Source organism: Caretta caretta, chromosome 2, assembly GCF_965140235.1.
Source record: "Caretta caretta isolate rCarCar2 chromosome 2, rCarCar1.hap1, whole genome shotgun sequence".
Taxonomy (NCBI): Eukaryota; Metazoa; Chordata; order Testudines; family Cheloniidae; genus Caretta; species Caretta caretta.
In genome coordinates this window covers 53983671-54010923 of record NC_134207.1, presented here as the reverse complement: position 1 = coordinate 54010923, position 27253 = coordinate 53983671, and the positions used below count along the sequence as shown (strand labels likewise).

General features: G+C 42.1%; 1 protein-coding gene and 1 long non-coding RNA gene across 2 annotated transcripts in view; one reads left to right on the top strand and one right to left on the bottom strand.

The window, feature by feature from the left end:
* PKIA (cAMP-dependent protein kinase inhibitor alpha) overlaps positions 1 to 27253 on the top strand; it is a 67451-nt gene that overhangs the window by 17082 nt on the left and 23116 nt on the right. The gene's annotated exons all lie outside the window — the stretch shown is intronic.
* LOC125632578 (uncharacterized) lies at positions 97 to 5733 on the bottom strand. Its single transcript, XR_007355360.2, has 3 exons — positions 5699 to 5733; positions 4704 to 4807; positions 97 to 457 (listed from the first exon to the last, which is right to left on the bottom strand). It is a non-coding gene; the product is annotated as an uncharacterized LOC125632578 (long non-coding RNA).

The following is a 27253-nucleotide window of genomic DNA, read 5'->3' as shown; positions in this document are numbered from 1 at the left end:
TCCAAAATTAACTACATTAACTTCAGTGTAGTTACATGAGTATAAAACTAGTATGAGATCAAAATCCATACCAGTATGTAGTCAAGTGAATAATATAAAGGCAGTCCTTGGACTTACGACACAGTTGGTTCCTGAAAATTGCATCGTAAGTCGAAACGTTGTAACTCGGAACCGCAATCCACTCCTTTGCGGGACCGAGCGTCGTAAAGTTAAAACCAGTTGTTGTAGTCCAATCAGGGTGTTGATTTAGAAACAAAGTAAGTGCCATTCATCGTAAGTGGAACGTCATAAAATCGAGGACTGCCTGTATTTATTTAAAAAAAAAAAAAAAAGATACCTCACAAGTATCCCAGTGGAAGATGTGAGGTTTTACTCTGTGCCTAGAGGGCCAGCAAACTCTGACTTCAGGTTAGTGGAGACAGCAAATTGTAGAGTTAGGAGCTCTTCTTTGGGGTATCTGTGAAAACAGAATACATGTTCAAATCTAAGGACTTATAGCAGATGCTACATTGCTGAACTGGGCATCTGGATTGGCATGCTAAGTAGAGAGGCAGTCCATCAGATAATTAGAACCTTAACCATATATATGTATATGTACATAATTACCTGCAGCAATCCAAGTAAGATAGAAGAGAGACCAATTTTGGGATATCGTTTAAGAATGCCCTATGATAGGCTACTAAAGCATTTCTTTGGCAACTGCAGGGCAAGAAACAGAGAGGTTGATCTAGAGGCACACTCAATAGCACAATAATGGCTGAAGTGGCATTATTGCATTTGAATATAAAAGACCTGGAAAAACAAGCCCAGGATAGGGATGGTTAGTTCAGTTTGACTTCTGCCTTTTGCACCTCGTGGTGTCAGAAGAATGACGATGAACTAACTAGGGCTAAATTTTTGAATTCCCCCAGCACACAAATGAGAGTCTGGTTCAGTCTTAAGCCCTGCTATGATCTCTCAGACAAGGCAAACACAGCAAAATCTGGTCTTGGAAGTTCTGTGCAAATAACATCATCACCTTCCTGACCTGCTCTCATGTTGCACGAGTGCCTAGCTAAAGCAGAGCCAGCTGAACTAGCTGAATCATCCTACCAGGACTCCGATAGATACAGCCTTCAATTTTGCCTGTCTATGACTTGATGTAGATAACCTCATTCACCACCAACCGTGGGTTAAACAACATAAACTAAAGAGTAGTGTCCCTGTCAGCCAATGCCCTTTGCATTGGCAATGTTTCTACAAGACTCTGTATCTTACATCTGAGTATGAAATATTATTGTCCAATTTCCCATCCCTGACTTTAAGACAAATACAGTGTCCCTTTCCCAATACAAAAGGCAAACTGCAAAAGTCCAGCAGAAGGTGAAGGCACCATTAAGAACCTTGCATCCTCAAGGACACCTACACTCGAAATAAAATGCTGGAAAACAATAATCTTCTCCTCCTCAGCCTTTAAAACCTGGCCATGGTAAGGACTCTTGCTTTTAAGGCTGCCCTCATTTCCCCACTCCAATGGATAACGTGAGCCGATGCCAGGGAGCAGCCTCTGCTTGACAGTATCAGTAAGTTCCCTTATTTGCGATGTTCTGATCTTATAACAACTATAACAACAACGGAAACGTTTCAAAACCTAAACCACTTACAAGGTATCAGTAAGTGAAGGCTCCATGCCATGCTTATATCGAAAGTTAGACTGATCTATATACCAGAGGAATCTATGTATATCTGCAAAAAGAAAAGGAGTACTTGTGGCACCTTAGAGATGAACAAATTTATTTGAGCATAAGCTTTCGTGAGCTACAGCTCACTTCATTGGATGCATTCCTTAAATGGCTTGTCTAGTTTTTGTAAAGTCCAGCCACGAGGAAGTTTGTGTGGAAGGTTGGTTTTTTATGAGAGTATCCAGTTTTGAGAGATCATTCTTAATCTTTCCCTGTTTGCTGTAGAGGATGTTGATCAGGTGGTCCCGCAGTTTCTTTGAGAGTGTGAGAATGCATCCGATGAAGAGAGCTGTAGCTCACGAAAGCTTATGCTCAAATAAATTTGTTCATCTCTAAGGTGCCACAAGTACTCCTTTTCTTTTTGCAGATACGTCTCAGACTAACACGGCTGCTACTCTGAAACCTATATATATCTAGAGTCTGTTCATCACCTATCATCCCATTCCCCCCCACCCCCAAAAAATAAAACACCCCGCAGATTTGAGAGAGCGCAAAAGTTAATGCCAATAGATGGCCTCTTGAGTAAGAGTCTTGTACCCAGTTGTTTTAGGGCAATGGGCAGCTAGCTTTTCTGAAGGCTGATAACAAGTCTCTTCAGTAATGGTCCCAAGCTTTGTACGCTGTCTTGTCCGTGAGAACTGATATAAATGTCTGTTTCACTTAAAAACAACGAGCATAAGCCAAATAAATTTGTTTCTCTGTGGTGCCACAAGGACTCCTCGTTGTTTTTGCTGATACAGACTAACACGGCTACCACTCCGAAAAATGTTTCACTTAAGTCCATCATAGAATCATAGAATATAAGGGTTGGAAGGGACCCCAGAAGGTCATCTAGTCCAACCCCATGCTCGAAGCAGGACCAATTCCCAGTTAAATCATCCCAGCCAGGGCTTTGTCAAGCCTGACCTTAAAAACCTCTGAGGAAGGAGATTCTACCACGTCCCTAGGTAACGCATTCCAGTGTTTCACCACCCTCTTAGTGAAAAAGTTTTTCCTAATATCCAATCTAAACCTCCCCCACTGCAACTTGAGACCATTACTCCTCGTTCTGTCATCTGCTACCATTGAGAACAGTCTAGAGCCATCCTCTTTGGAACCCCCTTTCAGGTAGTTGAAAGCAGCTATCAAATCCCCCCTCATTCTTCTCTTCTGCAGGCTAAACAATCCCAGCTCCCTCAGCCTCTCCTCATAACTCATGTGTTCCAGACCCCTAATCATTTTTGTTGCCCTTCGCTGGACTCTCTCCAATTTATCCACATCCTTCTTGAAGTGTGGGGCCCAAAACTGGACACAATACTCCAGATGAGGCCTCACCAATGTCGAATAGAGGGGAACGATCACGTCCCTCGATCTGCTCGCTATGCCCCTACTTATACATCCCAAAATGCCATTGGCCTTCTTGGCAACAAGGGCACACTGCTGACTCATATCCAGCTTCTCGTCCACTGTCACCCCTAGGTCCTTTTCCGCAGAACTGCTGCCTAGCCATTCGGTCCCTAGTCTGTAGCTGTGCATTGGGTTCTTCCGTCCTAAGTGCAGGACCCTGCACTTATCCTTATTGAACCTCATCAGATTTCTTTTGGCCCAATCCTCCAATTTGTCTAGGTCCTTCTGTATCCTATCCCTCCCCTCCAGCGTATCTACCACTCCTCCCAGTTTAGTATCATCCGCAAATTTGCTGAGAGTGCAATCCACACCATCCTCCAGATCATTTATGAAGATATTGAACAAAACCGGCCCCAGGACCGACCCTTGGGGCACTCCACTTGATACCGGCTGCCAACTAGACATGGAGCCATTGATAACTACCCGTTGAGCCCGACAATCTAGCCAGCTTTCTACCCACCTTATAGTGCATTCTTCCAGCCCATACTTCCTTAACTTGCTGACAAGAATACTGTGGGAGACCGTGTCAAAAGCTTTGCTAAAGTCAAGAAACAATACATCCACTGCTTTCCCTTCATCCACAGAACCAGTAATCTCATCATAAAAGGCGATTAGATTAGTCAGGCATGACCTTCCCTTGGTGAATCCATGCTGGCTGTTCCTGATCACTTTCCTCTCATGCAAGTGCTTCAGGATTGATTCTTTGAGGACCTGCTCCATGATTTTTCCAGGGACTGAGGTGAGGCTGACTGGCCTGTAGTTCCCAGGATCCTCCTTCTTCCCTTTTTTAAATAAGAACCAGAAGAGAAGGCATGTTTGCCCACACTCTTCTACTTTCACACTATGTCCCCAGTGCTACATTACCATGCAATTGCTTTATATTAAGAACTTTTTGAAATAGGTGTAACGTTCATTCTGATCTTGATGTGCTTCTGTACACAAGGACTTTTTCACTAAACTGAAGTTCTTTTTAGTCTTACAACAAATGCTATAAAATTACCACGCAGAGTGTTTTTGTGTGGCTTTCTCGTGAGGAAATCAATCCAGGATTATAACAACTAACTCCTATTGTTAATAAACATTTACCCTGTTACCTATAAATTACATTCAATATATATAATTTTTTAAAGACTTTTCTTGTTCCTAGGAAATGCAAGATGTCACTAGTTCAGGATTCTTGATTTGTGCTGGAAATGGCCCAACTTGATTATCATACACACTGTAAGGAGAGTGATCACTTTAGATAAGCTATTGCCAGCAGGAGAGTGGGGTGGGAGGGGGTATTTTTTCATGCTTTGTGTGTATAAAAGATCTTCTACACTTTCCACAGTATGCATCCGATGAAGTGAGCTGTAGCTCACGAAAGCTTATGCTCAAATAAATTGGTTAGTCTCTAAGGTGCCACAAGTACTCCTTTTCTTTTTGTGAATACAGACTAACACGGCTGTTACTCTGAAACTTGTAACAGATTGGCGTTTTTTGTTAAAGGAAAAAGATGCATTACAGAGGTGGATGAAATGTTATTCAGAGCACTTCTTTTGATATATAGACTGAATTATGTTTAAATATTACTTTTTACTTTCAAATATATCTTACCAGGCTTTTGCAACACTGACTGAAAACTCTTTGGGGCAAGGATCATCTTTGTACTGTGCCTAGCACGGTGGCGTCCTGGTCCATGATTGGTATTCCCGTGTGCTCTGCCGATACAAATAAAAAATAAATACACAAGACTAACAGGTGTTAAGTAAAGAAAGATAAGCATGAAATATAATCAGAAGCTTAGTAGAGAATGGCATTTCTGAACCAATTGCAGTAGTGATCAGGGGTCTGAGAGGGATCGTATGCTATCCTGGCTGCATGGAAACTCAATGTAAAAATAGAAAATAATTTCCAACCTGTTCTTCTAATATTTATTTAACAGTCAGACTTTAACAATTTTCTCTCTGATTTGAATAAATCAGGATGGTGATTAGTTTCTCAGTGGTGGCAGTCATCTTGGGGTTGTTTTTTATTTGGCTCCTGTCAAGGTTCCTTCCCCACTCTGAACTCTAGGGCACAGATGTGGAGACCTACATGAAAACCTCCTAAGCTTACTTTTACCAGCTTAGGTTAAAACTTCCCCAAGGTACAAACTATTTTACCTTTGCCCTTGGACTTCCACTGCCACCACTAAACATTTATCTGGGTTTATTTTTATTAGGAAAACGTTGTTTGGAAACGTCTTTCCCCCCCAAAATCCTCCTAACCCTTGCACCCCACTTCCTGGGGAAGGTTTGGTAAAAATCCTCACCAATTTGCCTAGGTGACCACAGACCCAAACTGTTGGGTCTTAAGAACAATGAAAAAAGCATTCAGTTTCTGAAAAGAAGGATTTTAATAGAAGAAGTAAAAAAGAATCACCTCTGTAAAATCAGGATGGTAAATACCTTACAGGGTAATTAGATACAAAACATAGAAAATCCCTCTAGGCAAAACCTTAAGTTACAAAAAGACACACAGACAGGAATATCCATTCTATTCAGCACAGCTTAATTTCTCAGCCATTTAAAGAAATCCTAATCTAATGCATATCTAGCTAGATTACTTACTAAGTTCTAAGACTCCATTCCTGTTCTGTACCCGGCAAAAGCATCACACAGACAGACACAGACCCTTTTGTTTTTCTTCCTCCTCCCAGCTTTTGAAAGTATCTTGTTTCCTCATTGGTCATTTTGGTCAGGTGCCAGCGAGGTTATCCTAGCTTCTTAACCCTTTACAGGTGAAAGGATTTTTCCTCTGGCCAGGAGGGATTTTAAAGGGGTTTACCCTTCCCTTTATATTTATGACAGTTCCAAAAAGCTAACCATAACTGAAAAATGTTACCATGAAAAATGTTCAGAACAAGTTCTTGTTTGGTTTTTTTTTTTTAAACCTTTTGTACTCTGATTGCTAGGCTGAACTCAATGACTGACTGTTTCATTGAAATTATTGAGGTTATCATGAAGAGGGCATTCTTTTTAGGATTTCACCCATGCTTCCAAAGAACTCCCTCATTGCATTGTCAAGTTTTGTCAGGACTGAAAGTTTGTACACACCCAGCTACCGCTTTTGTCTTCAGATTGCAAAAGATAACCACCATCTTTGTGTTTGTGGTGAATCTGAGTCAAGCTGTACATATTGCTTCTTTCTTTTACTTCGGCTATATGTACACTTGCAGAGTTTTAGCACTGTCAGTTGCAACAGTGATCGTGAACCAGTGAAAGAAAAGCACTGGTTTGTGTACTCACTCACTTCCACAGGCATCAGAGAACGTTTACATTTGCAGCACTTCCATCACTGATGAGAGCAGTGCATTGCGGGCAGCTATCCCACAGTGTAGCTCTCTCCATTTTGACGATAGGCCTTGTGGGGAGGGGGGTGCAGTTACTGGAACTGATCAGTGTTTGAGGAGAGGAGTCTGTGCAGGGACCCGGGGCATCCTGGGTGCCTGCACAGCCTCCTCTCCCCAAACACTGATCAGCTCCAGTAGCTAAGCATTGCTCCAAGTAGGGGATCGGGAGCAGGAATTGTCACCTGGCCAGATAAGTAAGCACTTGCCAAGAAAACAGGAAGGGGAATTTCAAAGTTCTGGGGGCTTTACAGGGGGGAGGGGTGGATGTCTGTTTATCTGGCATCAGAGCAGCAGAGCTACTGGCCAGAGTGCTCACCTAGGCACTGTGGGATATCCTCAGGAGGCTAAAAGCTGTGTAAACAGGAAGAACGTGTCTTCACTTGCACATCATTGCAAAAGCATCACCTGTAAGAGCTGTATGTCTCTTGTGGAGGTGGTTTTCTTTTTACGGTGAAACTTCTGAGTTTCACCGCAAAAAGTCATTAGCAAGTATAGATGCTCCCATGTTTTTTGTGCAAAAAAGGGACTTTTTCCACTCTAAATGGCAAGTGTAGACATGCCCTTAGTCTGTAAGTTTGGGCATCAGAGTTGAAATAGTATACTCCAGACAAAGGAGCTGTTTCCTTTACCTAAAGATCTATAAATGAGTACATGAATGAATGAAATTCTATATTATGTACATAGGGTGTAATACTGTCCCCTACTAATGGTAAAACTCCCATTGACTTAAAAGGGCTTAATATTTCCTTCTTAAAGTAGAAGAAGATAATTGAAGTTTTCAAAACATTGTCATGCAAGTTGTTTAAAAAAAACAACAAACTGGCATTATTAGCCATTTGCTGTACGTACTGCATCATTCCATCAATACTGGCTGTTTCTTTTGTACAGGTTTTTTGGAGTGGGGTGGGGGGGTTAAGTGCATATGTCAAGAGACGTGCGTTCAGCTATGCATGAAGTAGAATAATTGGTGAAATGTGCAGTGTTGTGTGAATCTTTACCCAAATGTCAGTTCAAGAAACCAAGTTTTCCACTTCATATAACCTTTCTGGGCACTCCTTTTTATTTTATTTTATTTTATTTTATTTATTTTATTTTTCTTTTGTTTAATGCAACATGCTGGCTTTTGGGAAGGGGAGAGAATGGCAGAATACAGGAGAAAGAAGGGGTTGCTAAATGCTGACGGTCAAATTAAATATTTCTCTAATGTGAAATAAATTAATAGGTATTGTGTGCAAATTGCCTGCTTGTCTCAAAAAGGAAGAATTACAAAAGACGTGAATGTGAAGCTGATCAGACTAAACTTCAAGAACACTGTTTTCTGAGCTCTGTTTCACCCACATTGTCCTCAGATACCTTTCCAGGTGTTCAGAGACTCTATGGGTGAATTTTAGTTGTGGCTTAACCATAAGCTATGTTGGTGTCTATAGTTGAGGAGTAAACAAATGATATTCCATATGTCATCAAAGTACTGGTACCTCCTTTTTGTCACTGTTTTTCATTGAAAAATACAGGTAACTTCAATGTACATTTGGAAGAGACTTTGAAATACAGCAACAACCTTATAAAATTCTGCGCAATTGTTTGGGAGGAGGGGCAGCGTGCTTATGGTTTAATTTTGTAGACTGGTCACTATTATGGTAGGAATTAGTGGAAGAATAGATGTTGTGCCTGTGATGGTAAGTTTTAATTGCAGCTATGACTGCAAAACACATGTGCACACTGTGTAGACAATCAGTTCCATGCTAGGCTCCACACTTTAAGAAAGAGACAAATTGGAGAGAGTCCAGAGGAGAGCAACAAAAATGATTACAGGCTTAGAAAACTTGACCTATGAGGAGAGACTTAAAAAAACTGGGCATATTTAGTCTTGAGAAGACAAGACTGAGAAGGTACCTGATAACAGTCTTCAAATATGTTAAGGGCTGTTATATAGAGGATGGTTATCAATAGTTCTCAGTGTCCGCTGATGGTAGGATAAGAAGTAATTGGCTTAATCTGCAGCCAGTGAGATTCCGGTTAGATATTAGATAGTTTTTCCTATCTGTAAGGATAGTAAAACTCTGGAGTAGACTTCCCAGGGAGGTTTTGGAATTTGATCATTGGAGGTTTTTAAGAACAGATGGGACATACACCTGTCAGGGATGGTCTAGGTTGACTTGGTCCTGCCTCAGCATAGAGGGCTGTGCTTGTTGGCCTCCTAAGGTCCCTTGCAACCTTACATTTGGAAACTTGGCCTGTCTCTTTCTAGTAACAGAGAGAGAAAAACTGATTAAGTCTTTTCCTTCTCCCACACTGTGCAGTATTGTTTCTTCAGAGTGAATGAAATCCTGGCTCCTAATCTGCTATGATACGAAAGATGTTATAACTTCTTTACTATAATGTAAAAGTACTTCAGAAGTAGCCTGTGAGGCCTGCAAAATTCGCAGGTATCCCCCCCAACTTTTTCAGATGTGAGGAACCTAGAAATGTCAAGGCTAATCTCAGCTTTCAGATAAACAACAACAAAAAATGGTTTCTAATTCTTTGCCATGTAAAGATATAATTGAAATGTTTTTGGTTTTTTTTTTTTTAAAAAGGCTTGAGTTGCAAGTCGGAACACCCTCAGAGAGTTTTTTGGCAGCTATGGAAACCATGGCTATAGGTCCCTTGCTCTTCAAGAGAACCCAGATCAGTTTAAAGAAAAGGAGTACTTGTGGCAGCTTAGAGACTAACAAATTTATTTGAGCATAAGCTTTCGTGAGCTACAGCTCACTTCATCGGATGCATGCAGTGGAAAATACAGTGGGGAGATTTAATATACACGGAGAACATGAAACAGTGGGTGTTACCATACACACTGTAACGAGAGTGATCAAGTAAGGTGAGCTATTACCAGCAGGAGAGGGAAAAAAACAGACCTTTTGTAGTGATAATCAAGGTGGGCCATTTCCAGCCGTTGACAAGAACATCTGAGGAATAGTGGGGGTGGGGGAGGGCATAAACTTGGGGAAATAATTTTACTTTGTGTAATGACACATCCACTCCCAGTCTTTATTCAAGCCTAATTTAATGGGGTCCAGTTTGCAAATTAATTCCAATTCAGCAGGTCTCTCGTTGGAGTCTGTTTTTGAAGTTTTTTTGTTGAAGTATTGCCACTTTTAGCTCGTAATTGAGTGACCAGAGAGGTTGAAGTGTTCTCCGACTGGTTTTTGAATGTTTTATAATTCTTCACGTCTGATTTGTGTCCATTTATTCTTTTAGGTAGAGACTGTCTGGTTTGGCCAATGTACATGGCAGAGGGGCATTGCTGGCATATGCTGACATATATCACATTGGTAGATGTGCAGGTGCACGAGCCTCTGATAGTGTGGCTGATGTGATTAGGCCCTATGATGGTGTCCATAGATATGTGGACACAGTTGGCAACGGGCTTTGTTTCAAGGTTAGGTTCCTGAGCTAGTGGTTTTGTTGTGTGGTGTGTGGTTGCTGGTGAGTATTTGCTTCAGGTTGGGGGGCTGTCTGTAAGCAAGGACTGGCCTGTTTCCCGAGTTCTGTGAGAGTGATGGGTCATCCTTCAAGATACGTTGTAGATCCTTGATGATGCTCTGGAGAGGTTTTAGTTGGGAGCTGAAGGTGATGGCTAGTGGCGTTCTGTTATTTTCTTTGTTGGGCCTGTCCTGTATTAGGTAACTTCTGGGTACTCTTCTGGCTCTGTCAATCTGTTTCTTCACTTCAGCAGGTGGGTATTGTAGTTGTAAGAATGCTTGATAGAGATCTTGTGGGTGTTTGTCTCTGTCTGAGGGGTTGGAGCAAATGCGGTTGTATTGTACAGCTTGGCTGTAAACAATGGATCATGTGGTGTGGTGTGGATGAAAGCTGGAGGCATGTAGGTAAGCATTAGCAGTCAGTAGGTTTCCGGTATAGGGTGGTGTTTATGTGACCATCGCTTATTAGCACTGTAGTGTCCAGGAAGTGGATCTCTTGTGTGGACTGGTCCAGGCTGAGGTTGATGGTGGGATGGAAATTGTTGAAATCATGGTGGAATTCCCTCTTGGGCTTCTTTTCCATGGGTCCAGAGGATGAAGATGTCATCAATGTAGCACAAGTAGAGTAGGGGCATTAGGGAATGAGAGCTGAGGAAGCATTGTTCTAAGTTAGCCAAAAAAATGTTGGCATACTGTGGGGTCATGCGGGTACCCATAGCAGTGCCGCTGATTTGAAGGTATACATTGTCCCCAAATGTGAAATAGTTATGGGTGAGGACAAAGTCACAAAGTTCAGCCACCAGGTTTGCCGTGACATTATCGGGGATACTGTTCCTAACAGCTTATAGTCCATCTTTGTGTGGAATGTTGGTGTAGAGGGCTTCTACATCCATAGTGGCTAGGATGGTGTTTTCAGGAAGATCACCGATGGATTGTAGTTTCTTCTGGGAAATGGAGAGAATACTTGCCTGTCTCACAGGTAGCGTAAAGAGCTTTTGGATCCTCTACTGCAGGGGTCAGCAACCTTTCAGAAGTGGTGTGCCGAGTCTTCATTTATTCACTCTAATTTAAGGTTTCGCATGCCAGTAACAAATTTTAACATTTTTAGAAGGTCTCTTTCTATAAGTCTTTAATATATAACTAAACTATTGTTGTATGTAAAGTAAATAAGGTTTTTAAAATGTTTAAGCAGCTTCATTTAAAATTAAATTAAAATGGAGAGCCCCCCGGACCGGTGGCCAGGACCTGGGCAGTGTGAGTGCCACTGAAAATCCGCTCGTGTGCCGCCTTTGGCACGTGTGCCATAGTTTGCCTACCCCTGCTCTACTGGAATGTTTTATATAAGCACTTGCATATCAGGGACTTAAACAATAGTAGCAGGTGTGGGGGAGCACATTTCCCCCTTCTTGTGCTAAAAGCATAAGGAGAGCTCACCTTCTTCTCCTTGGCTTGGGTAAGCAGTGCCCCCCGCCCCACAGCTCCCCATCCTACTGGCGTGAAAGCTCATCTTCCTTTTTCGATCTCCCTTTAGCCTCTGTATGTTATATAGGGGGAAGGAGGTGGAATCAGAAAGATACTGCTCACGTCACTCACCTCAGTGAAAAATGTCCCTGGGAGTGGTACTTGGAACTCAGCCGCTACGCAGTAGGGCCATCTCAGCCTCCCTGCTGGCTGCCTGCGGCTGAGACATTTCTTCTGTTGAACAATCAATGTGATCTCTAGCTGGGATGGAAACAGCTTATTGGTATAATAGGCAATGTTGTCTAGAGAACTGAGCATGGAACTGTGACAAGGACTCCAGCATTGTAACAGCATTTCTCATCTTGACTAATTTGGTGGCCGTATTCAAATCCATTAATCTGAGGTTTTTAGGGCCTGATTATCCACTTTCTTTCACTTTCTGTAGTCACTGATGCCCGTGCAAAGTCACAGTAAGAAATGGTAGCATTTTACTCTCACTTTCCCTTTATGTAAATGATTACACAAGATGCAAGGTAGTGAAGAATCAGGTCTATTGACTGTAAAATAGGACAAGGAAGATGGATGATTGATTAGTGTGTTTGGCTTAAAAAACAAAAGTTGCAGAAATATTAAAATTCATCAGAATGTATATGCTGCGTTCTAGCCTGGCTGTCTCCCCTCAACTTTGCTTTGACTTTACAACATAAATAACTTCCTTTTTAACTGCAATTTTTTCTGGTATGTCATTTCCTAGATGTTTTTAGGTTAAAAAAAGATACAAGTGTACATAACGCTATTTGTTTTTAACAACCCCTCCTCTTGCCCCTGCAGGATTTGAACCCTGAACTTTCAGCACTATACAGACTTTTCTTACTGAGGCTACAGGACTTACTATATTAGCTGGCAATAAATAGGAGAAGGCTGTTATCCTAGAGGGGGGAGGGAGGCTGTGGGAGGCTGGTCCTATGATCTGGGTTGAGGGGATTGTTGAGGGAAGCCTGGTTCTCTTTTGGTAAGGGGAGTTGGAGATGCTCCTTTCCCATAAGGTGCCTCAGGGGGTGAGGAATGGATATTGAGTCTGGAGGAGTGAAGTTGGAGGGGATTACAGAGCCAAGGTCTCAAAACCGAAGAAATGCCTGATTTATGGTTGCCTGGGCAACCTTAATTCTACTGCCTTGTGGTTATGTTATGATAAAGTCTTTTTAGTTATGTGCTCTCACACGGTTTTTTTCCGCAGTTTCCCTGTTTTATTCAGTGTTCAGGATGGATACACAATGAGGCAAAATTAAAGATGTATGGGGAACTGTACATTTCCTAGCTTTCATATGCTTAATTGTGCATCCTGAATAAGTAGGTTTTTAATGTAGATTTTTTTAAAAATAAAATGGGGGAAGGTTATTGTGTGTCGTCTTGTGGTGTTTTCAGCTTTAAACTCTTCTTAACTTTCTAAGGTGAAGATAAAATCCATTGATGGCATGATCCTTGATAATAAGAGGGAGCTGTTACAAGGAATTTCTTGCTACTGCTTAAGGGATCGTTCTGCAGTTCATTAAGCTAATCCGTGAACAATCAGTATTCCCTTCAGCACTCTGAAGTCCACTGATGAGAAAGGAGGTTGGTGGAGGATTGGAGATGAGCCCAGAACTCTGTTGGGGATGGTGGGGTGCTGAGATAGGGGGCAGAGATTCAGCCAGGAGGAGAGAGATTACAAGATTAATTGTGCATGGCTTTGTGTCTGAAAATTTGCACGCAGGGCCATTTCTATGATGGAACTGGGATGGCAGCTGCCTAGAGCAGTAAGCTCTGCAAAGCTAATATTAGACCTATCTATGTGAAAAACTGGAGCCTTTGGACCAAGTTGAACCCTGATCAACTCCTACTGAAATCAGTATAAATTGCACTCCCTTAGTTCAGGGCTGAATTTGTCACAGGGCTGAATTTTGTCTTTTTCAAAAAAGATCTGTTCTTAGCTATAGTTTATGGTGCAGGATAAATTCTGCTTATCCCCAACAACCTTTATTCTTTGAAATGGAAAACATTTAATTAGGGTTGGTCAAACAGTTTGCGCCAAGCTTGAAACCCCATGTGATTTGGGTGCATTTGAGCCTTCTGAACCATAGCCATAATTTACGAGTTCAGGTTCAGCAGTATATGCTAGAGAGCTAGTGCTATTGTCTGTCAGGGGTGGGCAAACTTTTTGGCCCAAGGGCCACATCAGCATTGCGAAACTGTATGGAGGGCTGGGTAGGGAAGGCTGTGCCTCTCCAAACAGCCTGGCCCCTGCCCCCTATCTACCCCCTCCCACTTCTTGCCTCCTGATCGCTCCTAACTGCCCCCCCTCCTAACCCTACCCCCATCCAACCCCCCTGCTGCCTGTCCCTTGACCCCTATCCACACCCTCGCTCCCTGACATCCACCATGGGACTCCCACGCCGATCCAACTTCCCCATCCCCTGACCGCCCTCCGCCCCATCCAACGGCTCCCTGTCCCCTGACTGCCCCCTGGGACTCCCTGCCCCTTATTCAACCCCCCACCCCCTTACCATGCTGCTCAGAGCAGCAGGAGCTCGCAGTCCCGGCTGGAGCCAGTCACGCTGCCCGCGCTGTCTGGCAGGAGCGGCGGGCCAGAGCGCTGGCAGCGTGGCGCATTGAGGCTGTGGGAGAGGGGGGACGACGGGGGAGGGGCCGGGGGCTAGCCTCCCTGGCTGAGAGCTCGGGCCGGGCAGGATGGTCCTGCGGGCCGTAGTTTGCCCACCTCTGGTCTAAATAAATCCATCCAGAAGAGAGAATCTCAAAGTGAGACAGCTCAGAAGGATTCTTCAAGCCCTGTTTGACTGGAAAAGAGCCCTAAAGGAGCCACACTGACTTTAAAAAACCAAAATACTATAAGTTGCTTTTTTTAATTTGTTCATCTGATGGGTGCACTACACCCTCCAATCCAGCTGCCAGTATCCTCTGGTGAGTCAGGTAGCCAGCTTCTTATGCAGCAGTGGGGCCCAGAAATTCTCCGCTGTAACCCTTCCATTTGGTAGGGCTCTGACTCTGAAACCCCAGAGTGCAGAGTGTATTAGGGAATCTTCCTCCCACAAACGAACTTTTGGACCAAAAGTAGCATCTTTCTTACCACTCTGAAAGATTATGGAGAGGACGGATAGGCTGCTAACCCTTCCTGTCCATATCCTGCAGTAGGTCGGAGAAGGAAGGACTGTGGTAGTTTAGATAAGCTTTTTGATAAATTGGTGCAAGCAATTAACCACAAAGCCTAACCACATTAATCCTCTTATTTAGGAACAGTAAATCTAAGTCCTAGTCTCTATGGGCCACATTTTCAAAGGCTCCTTAACCCATTCTCCATTTGCACATGTGCAGTTGCTTGTGGGGGGGACAGCCATCATCTGTGTGCACAAGTTATTGCATATGCTATTTCATACATACAGATAATGACTGAATTTTCAAAATCTGATTCTCTGAGACTGCCTAGCAAAAAATCAGCGCACAAAGTTTCTTCAGCTAATTCTTGTTGTTGTAATGCACCTTTGAAAGGAATCTTCAGAGGCCAGGATGGAGAGCGTGGCCTGTATAAAGATTTTGGGCAACTGTTTCTTGGCATGAATACAAAACGCCAATTGTGCACAGATGCTGTTTTAGATAGCCCATCTTTTAAAATGATTGAGAAGTTATATAATGCTTGTCAGAGACCAGGGTGCTATGTGAGAATCAAGGTAGTTTTGCCCAGTTGGGGTTGTGTTGTGTGTTTGTTTTTTTTCCTTCCTTGCACCCTATGTCCCTGCTTCCTGTCCACCCTCCTCTTGTCTTCAAAATGAAACATTACAAAAACTATTCTATTTAACAAAATATGTATATAGGCTCTGAATTGTGCTGAAAAGTGGGACAGTAGCCATACTTGAAACTCAGTCTTCAAAGCACAGAATTAGCACTGATTCTCTGATAAGTCTCTCTCTGTTTTGTCATTCCTTTTAATATGTTTCACTTCTGGTATCAGACCTTCCTATATTGTTCCTGGGCCTAGCTAGGGCATTGTGGGATTTGAACCTCCGGCTTCAATTTTCAGGTTGTCTGACCTGGAACAACAGTGAGATCAGTCGGCAGTGGAGCCTTGTATTTCTGTATCTGCCATGTATTACAGCATTGAATTAACTTAAACAGACCAAGAAAAAACACATGCACATCCCTGCCCTCCCAGACAGTGGCACTAAAAGTTTGTGGTGAACAAAGCGCCATGGGGGGGGGGGGAGGAAATGAGCAATTGACAGGGCAGTGCTTCTCAAAAGCTATATGAAGGAGGTTGCCTCAAAAAGCAAACACAGCTGGGACAGGAGGGAGTAGTAGTTCATGACACTTGAACTGGTGCTTTGCAATGAAAGGAGGAGATCAAATATGTCAAGCTCTATGTCCCAGATCACTGAAACCAGCATATTCCATACTGAGTCGCAGCATGGGATAGTTGCAGAAAGAATTGGTCTGCACTTCAGTTGTGATTATTTTATTTTGATCTTCAACCAGGGATCTTTTCTGATGGTGGTATGATTCTCTGCTAGGCAGTGCTTAGGAGAACCAATAGACTATAATAAAAAGACTCCACCCCCTCTTTTTCTTTTCATATAGAAATATGTGGCTTTCCTACTTACACTTGCCAGCTTTCCTCTAAAGAGACGTGGTTATCGGGGGTTATGTACTTCTCAGAGCTTACCGTAGAAGGAATGCCATGAATTTTGCAAATAGTGGGGTCATTATTTTGTTATCTAGGATAACTGGCAAGATTTTCAGAGTGACTACTGCCTACTATTATAGTGCGAGCCTTAGTGTTCCATTAAGTGGTAAAATATTCTTGCTAGAAATGGATCTAAAAACCAGGCATGTTCTAGATAATTATTATTTCTCAGGAAGTCCTAACTAGGCTAAACTGTTGCTTAGCAACAGAACCAGGCAGACTTGAGAATTTTAAAGCAGCCAGTGAACACATGGGAACAAAAGACAAAAGTGATTGAAACCTTGCAGATGTAAGCCTCGGACTAACAGGGAAGTCTGAGTTAAAATGTGCACTGTGTGTGTGTGTGTGTGTGTGTGTGTGTATATATATATATATATATAATATTACACAATCATCATAGGATCCTGGATTGAAGAGATGTTACTAGGTGACATAAAAGCTAAAATACTGTCAAAATTGTATAGTTTTATAATTTCTAAAGAATATTTAGAACAAAATCAGATTATTTAGTGACTGGGGAAACCAGTGCAAATGTGAAGTAGAAGTTAAATGCCTGCCACAGAAAAATTGCATAAGAAACTTTCTACCAACACTACAAAAAGAAGGATTCTAGGTGGACTCCTCCTGAAGGCCGAGACAGTAGACTGGAATTCTACATAGAGTGCTTCCGCCGACGTGCACGGGCAGAAATTGTGGAAAAGCAGCATCACTTACCCCACAACCTTAGCCGTGCAGAACACAATGCTATCCACAGCCTCAGAAACAACTCTAACATCATAATCAAAAAGGCTGACAAAGGAGGTGCTGCTGTCATCATGAATAGGTCGGAATATGAACAAGAGGCTACTCGGCAGCTCTCCAACACCACTTTCTACAAGCCATTACCCTCTGAGCCCACTGAGAGTTACCAATAGAAACTACAGCATTTGCTCAAGAAACTCCCTGAAAAAGCACAAGATCAAATCCTCACAGACAAAACCGTGGAACCCCGACCTGGGATATTCTATCTACTACCCAAGATCCATAAACCTGGAAATCCTGGGCACCCCATCATCTCAGCATTGGCACCCTGACAGCAGGATTGTCTGGCTATGTAGACTCCCTCCTCAGGCCCTACGCTCCCAGCGCTCCCAGCTATCTTCGAGACACCACTGACTTCCTAAGGAAACTACAATCCATCGGCGATCTTCCTGAAAATACCATCTTGGCCACTATGGATGTAGAAGCCCTCTACACCAACATTCCACACAAACATGGACTACAAGCCGTCAGGAACACTATCCCCGATAATGTCACGGCAAACCTGGTGGCTGAACATTGTGACTTTGTCCTCACCCGTAACTATTTCACATTTGGAGACAAATCAGCAGCACTGCTATGGGTACCTGCATGGCCCCACAGTATGCCAACATTTTTATGGCTGACTTAGAACAACGCTTCCTCAGCTCTCGTCCCCTAATACCCCTACTCTACTTGCGCTACATTGATGACATCTTCATCATCTGGACCCATGGAAAAGAAGCCCTTGAGGAATTCCACCAAGATTTCAACAATTTCCATCCCACCATCAACCTCAGCCTGGACCAGTTCACACAAGAGATCCACTTCCTGGACACTACGGTGCTAATAAGCAATGGTCACATAAACACCACCCTATACCGGAAACCTACTGACCACTATTCCTACCTACATGCCTCCAGCTTTCACCCAGACCACACCACACGGTCCATTGTCTACAGCCAAGCTCTGCGATACAACTACATTTGCTCCAACCCCTCAGACAGAGACAAACACCTACAAGATCTCTATCAAGCATTCTTACAACTACAGTACCCACCTGCTGAAGTGAAGAAACAGATTGACAGAGCCAGAAGGGTACCCAGAAGTCACCTACTACAGGACAGGCCTAACAAAGAAAATAACAGAACGCCACTAGCCATCACCTTCAGCCCCCAACTAAAACCTCTCCAACGCATTATCAAGGATCTACGACCTATCCTGAAGGATGACCCAACACTCTCACAAATCTTGGGAGACAGGCCAGTCCTTGCCTACAGACAGCCCCCCAACCTGAAGCAAATACTCACCAGCAACCACATTCCACACAACAGAACTACTAACCCAGGAACCTATCCTTTCAACAAAGCCCGTTGCCAACTGTGCCCACATATCTATTCAGGGGACACCATCACAGGGCCTGATAACATCAGCCACACTATCAGAGGCTCGTTCACCTGCACATCTACCAATGTGATATATGCCATCATGTGCAAGCAATGCCCCTGTGCCATGTACATTGGTCAAACTGGACAGTCTCTACGTAAAAGAATAAATGGACACAAATCAGATGTCAAGAATTATAACATTCATAAGCCAGTCGGAGAACACTTCAATCTCTCTGGTCATGCGATTACAGACATGAAAGTTGCGATATTACAACAGAAAAACTTCAAAACCAGACTCCAGCGAGAAACTGCTGAATTGGAATTCATTTGCAAATTGGATACAATTAACTTAGGTTACATTGCATAATGACTTAGCCACTCACAGTCTCTATTCAAGCCTATTTCCCCTTGTTTTTTCCTACCCTCCCGCCCCCAGACGGTCTTGTTAAACCCTGGATTTATGCTGGAAATGGCCCACCTTGATTGTCATACACATTGTAAGAAGAGTGATCACTTTAGATAAGCTATTACCACCAGGAGACTGGGGTGGGGGGAGAGAGAACCTTTTGAAGTGATAAACACCCATTTTTTCATGGTCTGTGTGTATAAAAATATCCTCACTGCATCTTCCACTTTTATGCATCCGATGAAGTGAGCTGTAGCTCCCGAAAGCTTATGCCCAAATAAATTGGTTAGTCTCTAAGGTGCCACAAGTACTCCTTTTCTTTTTGCGAATACAGACTAACACAGCTGCTACTCTGAAACCTGAGTTATTATTGATGATCTGAACATTCACCAAATAATTCACAAATGAATCATTTATGAATGTGTATGAAAGGGTTGTGGTTTAGTGACTGAAGTATAGTCTCCTCAACCTTTAATTTTGGTTTTAAAAACTACATGGCTCCATTCACCAAAATTATACTTGTAGAGAAATACCTTAATTTTATGGATTTCCAAGAAGCATTTCTCTTTGTAAATGCTGTAAATATACAGGTCCTCTTGAGTGTATTCTTGGGGAAACTCCTTATTAGCATGCCAAATATCAACTATGAACATAAGAAACATCTTATGTCTGCATAAAGTGATGGAGAATTTCCTTTCCCAAGTTGTAATTTATTTTATTCAAAGGAGTGTGAGGAACCAAATGAAATACCTCCTCCTTGGAACCCACAGCAGCTGATTATTTTGCTGGCAAACAAGCCCGCTGTCTCCGATCCTAGTAGTTTTTGCCATTGTTCCTTTCAGTGCCCCAGATGAAACAGCTCTTCTGCTCTTGGTATTGCTACACATACTTGAATGATGAATCAAAGGGCTGATCTGTGTTTTTAAAAGGTCACCAAATGCTATCAGTTGCTTTATGGCACTGGAGTGTTAAGGGGGAACCTGTCCCAAAGACATTTGGTATGGAACAAATCCTGTGCTTCTGTAATAGCCCAGTATATAGTTAGGCATGAGAGAAAATGTAAAAGCACCAAGAAACTGGAGTGTTCTTCGCATTTCACATTGGGTCAATAAATGTATCCAAGAGGCCATGCTTTAATAATGCAGAACCATTGCAGCTGACAGTTTAGGATATCTGCAGAATATATGTCAGTTTCAAAATTAGTTCCTGCACACAGTGGGGTTGAAACTGTGCTAGACACCAGACTAGCTTCCCTGACCACTAGGGACAGGTCTGTATGTCTGAAAATCAACTAGAATTATAGAAGTTCTAGATAAGCTTCCTATGGTGCATTTAAGGTATCCGGGAGGGAGAGTGGAATTCTGCAGCATGGTTTTCACTCTAGACAAAAAGGAGTACTTGTGGCACCTTAGAGACTAACACATTTATTTGAGCATAAGCTTTCATGAGCTACAGCTCACTTCATTGGATGCATCAGAAGTGAGCTGTAGCTCACGAAAGCTTATGCTCAAATAAATGTGTTAGTCTCTAAGGTACCACAAGTACTCCTTTTCTTATTGCAAATACAGACTAACACAGCTGCTACTCTGAAACTCTAGACAAAGAAACTGCAGGAACCTTGCTAGTCACAAGTCACAAACATGGTTATGGTGCTATAATTTCAACCCTGCAAATTACAAACCTGAATTGTTGTTGTTGACTGTTCTAACTTGCACATTTCCCCCCTCTTAAAATCCTTGTCAATTTCTTCATGAATTGACCTTTTAGATACTGCACGCCTACAGTCCCCTTTGTCAATCTTTGCACCATTTTTTGGCTCATGCCCCCCTATTGACTTTGCCATTTTTCTGATACACTGTAGGCCAATTTCACAGCATGAAGGCATCTGGCTTTGTTCTCCTCCTTATACTGGTGTAATCTGTGAGTAACTCCACTGAATTTAACAAAGAGTCCGGTGGCACCTTAAAGACTAACAGCTTTATTTAAGCATAAGCTTTCATGGGTAAAAACCCTGTGCCACCAGACTCCTTGTTGTTTTTGTGGATACAGACTAACACGGCTACCCCCGATACTTGTCTCCACTGAATTTATAATGCACTTGTGAAAGTTGCTTAGAAATAACACCAGTGCAAGTGTGAAAGAGTCAGGCCCATTATGTCTTACAGAAAATATGCATTGTGGTTACTTTAATTTTCTTTGTGCATAGCTGGAAAGAAAACTGAGTGAAAGCAAAATATATGCTATTAGTGCCATATCTCAGTCCCATGACCCTCAGTGAAAAACTTCCTTTATGACTTCAGTGGAAACAAGATTTGTCTCTAAGGACTAGATTGTGTCTTCTAAGCAAAGGCCCTTTTAAGGGCCAGACAGAATCTGATTTTTAATAAATAAGGTCGAGGATGTTGATGCAACCTTTTAATATAATTGTAATTTGTAAATTTAGTGATGTGTAACCTTAAAATGATTTTCTATGGTATTAGACTTCTAAGTGAGTCCTCTACACAGATTACCTCCTCTGGCTGGCATGATACATAGTTAAGAAACGAAGAGTCTCAGCAGTATTGTCTAATTTCTTTTCATTAGCTGTTAGCTTTATTGACATTTTAAGCCAATGGAAAACATTAGCAAGACTATCTCATATTGATTAAAATAAGCTCACACAATTAATGCATGCTAAATCTCTAATAAGGTATCTGTAACTGGATTTTACAGAAGTGAAAGAATGAAAGAGATGGTGTACGTTCCTTGGGTTGTCAGCAGCATAAAGAACCTGAATTAGAACTCTTCATACAAGGTGCATTTCTTTGTTAGAAACTACAGCAGCTATAATAAAGCATTTAGAGAAGTTGAGCCTGCATATCCCTTAATTCTGCTGAACAGAGGTTGTCCTGCACCATGGAGCTATTTCTTTAACTACCCCCCCCCCAAAAGAAATGCAGTACAAAATGTACTATCTATCTTTCATGTGCTATCTCTGTTTTAATTATTCTGTCACCTGTTAGCTCATAAAAATAACTGTTTCCCCTGTTGTCTAAAGCAATGGTTCCAACCTCTCTAGACTACTGTACTCCTTTCAGGGGTCTGATTTGTCTTGTGCACCTCAAGTTTCACCTCACTTAAAAACTACTTGCTTACAAAATCAGACATAAAAATACAAAAGTGTCACAGCACACTATTACTGAGAAATTGCTTACATTCTCATTTTTACAATATAATTATAAAATAAATCAATTGGAATATAAATATTGTACTTACATTTCAGTGTGATACTTGAGCCTGTTTGTTCACTTGTGAGCCTTGTCTGAAGCCCGAGCCCCAGACAGTGGGGCTGAAGCATGCTTTGTCTTTGCCCAAGCCTTGTCTGAAGCAGCGCCCCCTGTGGCGTGGGGCTCTGGGCAGTTGCCCTGCTTGTCACTCCCTAATGCTGGCCCTGCACTTGTGATCCCCCTAAACATATCCCGTGACCCCTGCGGGCTTGAAGCTCCAGGTTGAGAAACACTGATCTAGATGAGTTGAATACCTGCTGGAAGACCTTTGCATACCCCCAGAGGTACATGTATCCCAGCTGAGAACCACTAGCCTAAAGTACTAACACCTGTGCATTATATATCAGAGAAATATGCATCTACAATTACAAAGATGTAGACCACATAGAAAAGGTTTATTGTAGGTAAGTATCGATTTGCAGAATAGCGGAAATCCAAGATGAGAGACAGGAGTAAGATCTGTTTGGTTATCTAGTCCCTGCCGGTGCTGAATGCCTCCACGGAAGGAATGGAAAATTCAGATGGCAGCAGTTGATCTAGGCAGCTGTTTCATTGCTGTTCTAAGATTTCCTTTGGTAAAAGGCATTTAGAAACTGTTATGCATGGTAGTGGCTCAAGATGATTTGGTTGTCTGCTGCAAGTTGGCAATTGGGGGAGGTCCCGGACGATTGGAAAAAGGCAAATATAGTGCCCCTATTTAAAAAAGTGAAGAAAGGGAACTACAGACGGGTCAGCCACACTTCAATCCCTGACAAAATCATGGAGCAAGTCCTCAAGGAATCCATTTTGAAGCACTTGGAGGACAGGAAGGTGATCAGGAACAGTGAACATGGATTCACCAAGGGCAAGTCATGCCTGACCAACCTGATTGCCTTCTATGATGAGATAACTGGCTCTGTGAATATGGGGAAAGCAGTGGATGTGATATATCTTGACTTTAGCAAAGCTTTTGATACTGTCTCCCACAGTATTCTTGCCAGCAAGTTAAAAAAGTATGGATTGGATGAATGGACTATAAGGTGGATAGAAAACTGGCTAGATTGTCAGGCTCAAGGGATAGTGATCAACAGCTCGATGTCTAGTTGGCAGCCGGTATCAAGTGGAGCGCCCCAGGGGTTGGTCCAGGGGCCGGTTTTGTTCAACATCTTTATTAATGATCTGGATGATGGGATGAATTACACCCTCAGCACACTACACTGTGGGGAGAGGTAGATATGCAGGAGGGTAGGGATAGGGGCCAAAAGAAATCAGGTGAGGTTCAACAAGGACAAGTACAGAGTCCTGCACCGCTAGAGGCTGGGGACCAACTGACTAAGCAGCAGTTCTGCAGAAAAGGACCTGGGGATTACAGTGGATGAGAAGCTGGATATGAGTCAGCAGTGTGCCCTTGTTGCCAAGAAGGCTAACGGAATATTGGACTGCATTAATAGGAGCATTGCCAGCAGATTGAGGGATGTGATTATTCCCCTCTATTCGGCACTGGTGAGGCCACACCTGGAGTACTGTGTCCAATTTTGGTCTCCCCACTACAGAAGGGATAAATTGGAGAGAGTCCAGCGGAGGGCAACGAAAATGATCAGGGGGCTGGGGCCCATGACTGACAAGGAGAAGCTGAGGGAACTGGGGTTAATTAATCTGTAGAAGAGAATAGTGAGGGAGGATTTGATAGCAGCCTTCAATTACCTGATGACAAAACAAGGAGCAATGGTCTCAAGTTGCAGTGGGGGAGGTTAGATTGTACATTAGGAAATACTATTTCACTAGGAGGGTGGTGAAGCACTGGAATGGGTTACCTAAGGAGGCGGTGGAATCTCCATCCTTAGAGGTTTTTAAGGCCCGGCTTGACAAAGCCCTGGCTGGGATGATTTAGTTGGCGTTGGTCCTGCTTTGAGCAGGGAATTGGACTAGATGACCTCCTGAGGTCTCTTCCAACCCTAATATTCTATGATTCTAAGTTACAAAAATATTTATTGTAATGTTCTTACAACCCTTAAAAAGACCCCAGAACCTTGGTTAGGTTTTGTACCATAGAACTTGCCTTGGTCTAGTTCGTCGAGGGTAGTTAGTGTCAATACCCATTATGACACTCCCCAGGGTTGTGAGGTACCACCTGCTCTTAGTATGGGGGAGCCTTGTCTCAGCTCCCTGACTTCACCAGCCATGGGCAACACAAGCACTCCCCTCTTAGCCTGCACTGGTTCTGCTGTTCCCCTGCGCGTTCGTGATAGGCACACTCCAACCCCTGAGCCCTCCGAGTATCTCCCTGGAGTGTCCGGCCCCCTGTCCACTGGACTTTCACAGAATCATTGCTCCCAAAGGAATAGTACCCCCATAGCTTACCAGTTCCACCGTAGATCACAGCTCTGCTTAACACGCAGCGCTTAGATAGGTTTATAGTGAAAACAAGCAGATCTTTTATTTAAGAAAGAGCAGAGATTCAAATGATGGCAAGTAGAAATACTGGTAACAAAATGGTTACATATAAAATAAAAACATAACTCACATTCTAGAACCTAGACTTGCTTAACTAGTTCCTGTCATGTCTTATAGAGCCAAAGCTCAGCCAAAATCCTTCCGGAATATTACAGCCAAGCCTGGCTATAATCTTCTGTTCGTAAGACAAGTCACGCTGTCCTCTTGCCTCCTCAGTGGAAAGATGCAATGGTGGTACACTGGTCTCCCAGATATACTCCAACCATCCACTGTTTTTATTTTAAAACAGGATCGCCTCCTGCTGTTTTATTTATTTCTGTATATTTCCTTTCTTGAAGATTTCACAGTCTCTTGATTAGCATTCAGCTCAGCCTGTAGATAAGCTGCCATTGTGAAGCGGACAATACACACTTGACCAGCCAGAGAGATAAGTGTCTCTTCCTGTCTACCTGACAGGAACATTTTTTCATCTATCTTAACTTACATACCTAAAGAGCCTCATTTTTCAGTATAGATACACAGTTCCTTAAATATTATCCATACATACATTTTGCAAATATTATGATGACCAGTGGGCTAGGCTATTAACTCTCTGCAGAGACCTGGCAAATTATTGTTCATACATTTGACTTGGGGAATCCCTGTTACAGTATATGGAGACCAAAAACTGATAATAACTGAAAAAAGGAGACTTTTTTTTTATTCTGGTACAGGCTCATGTAGACAACTAAGTAGAATCCCTTTCCGCCCGCTCCCCACCCACTGGAGCATCCTCAATAATGGCCTTAAGGCTTCTAACAGCAAATAGCTATTCTCACATTGGCCACCAGGTGGCAATATGCATAACAAATACCTACAACATTACACTCCTCCTCCTTTAAATTATTAGTAATAATAAACTTAAAACATTAACATTAGGGCTGTCAAGCTATTAAAAAAATTAATCATGGTTAATTGTGCAATTAAAAAAAATAATTGCACTGTTTAATAATAGAATACTAGTTTTATTTAAATATTTTTGGATTTTGTTTACATTTTCAAATATATTGATTTCAATTAAAGCACAGAATACAAAGTGTACAGTGCTCACTTTATATTTATTCATGATTACAAATATTTGCACTGTAAAAAACAAAAGAAATAGTATTTTTCAATTCACCTAATATAAGTACTGTAGAGCAATCTCTTTATCATGAAAGCTGAACTTACAAATGTAGAATTATGTACAAAATAACTTCATTCAAAAATAAAACCATGTAAAACTTTAAATCCTACAAGCCCACTCAGTCCTATTTCTTGTTCAGCCAATAACTCAAACAGATTATTTACATTTGCAGGAGATAATGCTGCCTTTTTGTTCACAATGTCACCTGAAAATGAGACCAGGCGTTCTCATGGCACTGTTGTAGCCAACGTCGCAAGATATTTACATGCCAGATGCGCTAAAGGTTCATGTGCCCCTTCATGCTTCAGCCACCATTCCAGAAGACATGTGTCCATGCTGATGACAGGTTCTGCTTGATAACAATCCAAAGCAGTGTGGACTGATGCATGTTCATTTTCATCATCTCAGACAGATGCCACCAGCAGAAGGCTGATTTTTCTTTTTTGGTGGTTCGGGTTCTGTAGTTTCCCCATTGTAGTGTTGCTCTTTTAAGACTTCTGAAAGTATGCTCCACACCTCATCCCTTTCAGATTCTGGAAGGCATTTTAGATTCTTAAACCTCGGGTCTAGTGCTGTAGCTATCGTTAGAAATCTCACATTGGTACCTTCTTTGTTTTGTCAAATCTGCAGCGAAAGTGTTCTTAAAACGAACAACATTTGCTGAGTCATCATCCGAGACTACTATAACATGAAATAATATATGGCAGAATGTGGGTAAAACAGAGTCGGAGACGTACAATTCTCCCGAAAGGAGTTCAATCACAAATTTAATTAACGTATTATTTTTTTTAATGAGCATCATCAGCATGGAAGCATGTCCTCTGGAATGGTGGCCAAAGGATGAAGGGGCATATGAATGTTTACCATATCTGGCACGTAAATACCTTGCAATGCCGTCTACAAAAGTCCCATGCGAACGCCTGTTCTCGCTTTCTGGTGACATTGTAAATAAGAAGTGGGCAGCATTATCTCTTGTAAATGTAAACAAACTTGTTTGTCTTGTCTTGGTGATTGGTTGAACAAGAAGTAGGACTGAGTGGACTTGTAGGAGCTAAAGTTTTACATTGTTTTGTTTTTGAGTGCAGTTACATAACAAAAAAAATTGACATTTGTAAGTTGCACTTTCACAATAAAGAGATTGCACTACAGTCCTTGTATGAGGTGTACACTTTGTATTCTGTGTTGTAATTGAAATCAATAAATTTGAAAATGTAGAAAAACATCTAAAAATCATTAATAAATTTCAATTGGTATTCTGTTTAACAATGTGATTAAAACTGTGATTAATCATGATTAATTTTTTAATCTCCGTTTTTTTGAGTTAATTGTATGAGTTAACTGTGATTAATCGACAGCCCTAATTAACATTATAACCACAAAACATCCTAACTAAGAGGTTGGGATGGACTACCTAATCTTCAGGCAATTGCAAGGGATTATTCTGCCCTTTCTAGCATAATTGTCTTATTGCTACAAGTCTAGTCTGTCTCTAAGTTTGGGAGATCTTCTGGAATGGTACAGTGCAAATACCTGTGGTCTGTGATAAATTGCAGGTGCAGAAGAGTTTTCTGATAATAAAACGGTCTCTGCAGGCTTAACTTCCAAGTCCACTGTAGTGGTTGGTATAGTCCTCAGCAATCTCACTATTTCTGGATGCAGCAATTGGATAGTCTGACTCCAT